The sequence below is a fragment of the Hydra vulgaris genome, chromosome 01, assembly GCF_038396675.1.
Source record: "Hydra vulgaris chromosome 01, alternate assembly HydraT2T_AEP".
Classification (NCBI taxonomy): domain Eukaryota; kingdom Metazoa; phylum Cnidaria; class Hydrozoa; order Anthoathecata; family Hydridae; genus Hydra; species Hydra vulgaris.
Window position 1 is genome coordinate 55,224,181 of NC_088920.1, and position 4,293 is coordinate 55,228,473.

The 4,293-nt window shown below is 28.7% G+C and overlaps 1 non-coding gene across 1 annotated transcript; it reads right to left on the reverse strand.

The window, feature by feature from the left end:
• Positions 1-1,304: 1,304 nt before the first annotated feature.
• trnas-aga (transfer RNA serine (anticodon AGA)) lies at positions 1,305-1,386 on the reverse strand. Its single transcript has one exon. It is a non-coding gene; the product is annotated as a tRNA-Ser (tRNA).
• Positions 1,387-4,293: the final 2,907 nt, after the last annotated feature.

Below are 4,293 nucleotides of genomic sequence, written 5' to 3' on the forward strand. Positions count from 1 at the left end.
TATATATATATATATATATATATATATATATATATATATATATATATATATATATATATATATATATATATATATATATATATATATATATATATATATATATATATATATATATATATACATATATATATATATATATATATATATATATATATATATACATATATATATATATATATATATATATATATATATATATATATATATATATATATATATATATATATATATATATATATATACAACTTGTTTCTCCGCGCAGCGGCCTTGTTCGTCGAGGTTCGTGTTTCGGAGTTATAGAGTTGAGAGAGGGTTATAACCACTATTGAGTAGCCTCCTCATCTGTAGTGGCCTTCATGGCCTTGAGGAGGTGAATAACAAAAAAAAAAAAATATGTATATATAAAATCAATATATCAGTATATCAATATACGGGTTCAATATATCAATATACGGATTCAGATAGGGGGTGGGATGGGGGTTATGCATCTCCCCCACCAGATTCTGAAAATCCTAAAATATCTTAGAAATGGAGGACCTTTATAAATCTTTTTTTAAAAGACGCTAATGTGGTACCAAATACAAAAATGTTTCAATATCCCCCACGCACCCCACGCCCCAAATTCACGCCCACCAAAAATTCCTGAATCCCTCACTGATATATATATATATATATATATATATATATATATATATATATATATATATATATATATATATATATATATATATATATATATATATATATATATATATATATATATATATATATATATATATAACTTTTAACAATTACATATTTTTAAATTTTTGGGGCCCTACTGACAGGTTTTGCTATTACTTTGCTTACATTTGGCCGATGCTGATTTTGATGCCGATTGGTACAGGCCAATGCATTGGTATCGGCCTGTACCAATCGGTATCAGCATCGGCCATAATTAAGCATCGATGCACCCCTAGTTCTAAGTACATTGTTGCTCTGCATTATTCGGCATCCAAATTAATTTAGTTTTCCTGGAAAATATATTAATTAATTCTTAATCATGACTTTATTCAGTAAATCAGATTTGATTTTAAATTGTATTGTAAATCAGATTTGATTTTAAATTGATTTTAAATTGTAAATGAAGTTTATTTTTTAAAATCTACAAAATTAAATTACCTTAATTTAGGAAATAAATTAATATTGATTTTAAATTATAAATTGATTGAAGAAAAATAAAAGAACTGATTATATAATTACGTAAGTAATCGATAAAACTTTAATTTTAACGTTTAACATAATTTTCATAAAATAATTATCTCCGCTGTGAGTAGGATTTGAACCTACGCGGGAAGATCCCATTTGATTTCTAGTCAAACGCCTTAACCACTCGGCCATCACAGCTGAGGTGTTTAAAGTAAATAATAAATTATGTTTTACAAAGTAATAATGATAGGAGTGCTATTTAAAAATAATGCAAAATCTAAAAAGATCGTAAATATATGCTTATATTTCATAAAAATATGAATAGTTCAACCAGTTACCGTAATCAACGACATGTCACGAAGAAAAAAATTTAAACCCAGTTATAGAGTAGTTACTTAAGTTATCAGACTCGAAAAAAAAAAAATTTTAAATTTCGTTAGTTTTTTGGATTTTCTTTTTTATAAAGCTCTTATAAAAAAAATCCAAAAAGCTAGCGAAGGTTAGAAATTTTATTTATTATTATTATTTTTTTCGAGTCCAATAATTTGAGTAAGTACTGCGATGCCTAAACTCGCAAAGATCAAGGTATACATTATTACATACCTTGGTCTTTGCGAGTTGCTAATCGTTTTGCAAATAGTTAGTTACGTTTCATAAGGGGTAATGGCTTCTATTTTTAGTTTTTTAGGTGTAACTTAATTTCATGCTATTCATTTTTGTTTTTGATTAGAAACTTTTATAAAATATATATATACTTTAAAAAAATATTTTCAACTTCATAAAATATATAAGGTAAACTTTAATAACATAAAATTAAAAACTTATTGAGCTTTTTGTGTAGATTTTTATATTCAATTACTTTTCCTTGAATAATCATGATAGAATCAAAAACCTATTCCAACGTTTGAAGTTTTATGTAAATTGATGACCCGATAATAAATCATTGATTTTAATAATTGCGTAGCGTGTATATATATATATATATATATATATATATATATATATATATATATATATATATATATATATATATATATATATATATATATATATATATATATATATATATATATATATATATATATATATATATATATATATATACACGCTACGCAACGCAATTTTATTTATTGTAAAAATTGGGAAGTGTGTACACATAGACTGATTTAAACATGTAGAACAAGGAGTGTACATACATCAACTGACTAAATAGGTAGATCATGCAGGAAATGTACATACATCGACCAACTAAAATAGGTAAAACATGCAGGGAGTGTTCATACGTTGACTGACTAAATAGGAAGAATAGGTCGGAATAGGTTTTTGATTCTACCATTTACCTTGATTTTATGATAAATAACTCGACTAGTTTATTACATCAGAAAGTTAAAGAAGCAGCGCGAAAAGTTGGCGTTGTTATTAGGTGAAGCCTTCATTCTGCCTGTGACAAATTTTTTTGATAATAGGGTAGACCGGGGAGACTTCAGACACGGGGAGAGAATGAACACTTCGAAATCCCCTACCCTGTTAACATTAGGACAATTTTGTCTATAGTCGATATGTTGATAGACATACGCTCTTAGCTTTAAAATAGTTAGGTGACAGTTTCCCGCTAAAAAACAGGTTTTAAAGTGAAAAAAGATTTTTTTGTTCTTTGATATCAAATTTTCTATTCCAAGTGAATCATTCAGATCCTAGTTATAAACTCTGCCAGAGTTGGTGCAATTTTTTTAGAACTAACGGTTACCTATGGACGCTGAGAATGTAAGTATTTGTAATCTATATATGAGTTTGTAACGAATCCCTTGATTTTTTTAATATACCCCTTATGGGGAGACTTCAGACATTTCGAACATTGTCTAAAGTCTTTTCCGATGCTTTAATAAAAAAATTAGCAATTCCCTATGGACAATTATTGAAGTTTTTGCACAATCATTGGCGATTGCAACGCCATAATTCTCTTGTAGATAAATTTTGCACGATGGAATTCTCAAGTGAATGTATATAAAACCCGTACCGCTAGTAGTGCTAAACTAAAGAGTAGTAGTTACTAGAGTAAACAAAAAAGAATTTGAACAAGTTTTAATTTTTATTGTTATTTTTATCACAACTAATCAAAAGATAACCAGAAACTATAAGAAGTCATTCATGAAACGTCATCCTAGCCTATCAATACAATCACCTAAAGCTACGAGTCTCGTAGCTTCAGTTGATCGTATTGATAGGCTAGGATAACGTTTCAATAAAGTAACAGTAGCAGATTTTCAAAATAGACTTTATAAACTTATTACAAGATACAATTTTGCATCACCCCAAAGTTACAGTCTGGATGAAACTGGGGTAACAACAGTTTAGTGTGTTTCTAAAGTCATAGCTCGGAAAGGGTAGCACCAAGTCGGTCAAGTGACGTCACAAGAAAGAGGAGAATTGGTAACACATAAAGGAATCATAAGTGTGGCTGGTCATGCCTTACCACCTGTTTAGATTTTCCCTCGCCACCGCTTTAATAAAAGGAAAATGATGCAAGGTATTCCAGACTCTGCAGGACTTGGTTCGGTTAACCCAAAAATAAAAAATTAAAAAAAAATAATAAATAACCCATCTGGTTGGATGACAAGTGAAAATTTTGTGAAGGTGTTAGAATATTTTTCTCATAATATCCGTTTTGTTCTGCACAAATAAGGTCTTATTGATCATGGACAACCATAAGTCCTATTTATTAGTAGACGGACTTACAGCAAGAAAATTACAGCAAGTAAAATAGAACTGTCATCCTTATAGGATTACATTATATCAAACAGATGGAACTATAGCATGGAAAATGGAATTGTCACCCTTACGATGCCACCACATACACCAAATAAACTTCAACCATTATACATATGGACCGTTTAAGCATTTTTACAATAGTGGCCTAGAATTATGGATATCACACCCTGGTCAAACTGTTGGCATTTATGATATCCCACAAATTTGTCTCCAAGCTTGGGATAGAGCTGCTACTCCTACAAAGATAAATTCTAGATTTAGATGCACTGGTATTTGGCCTTTTGATAAAACTGTATTTACAGATGAAGATTACTTTATGAGACAGATCAATCAGAA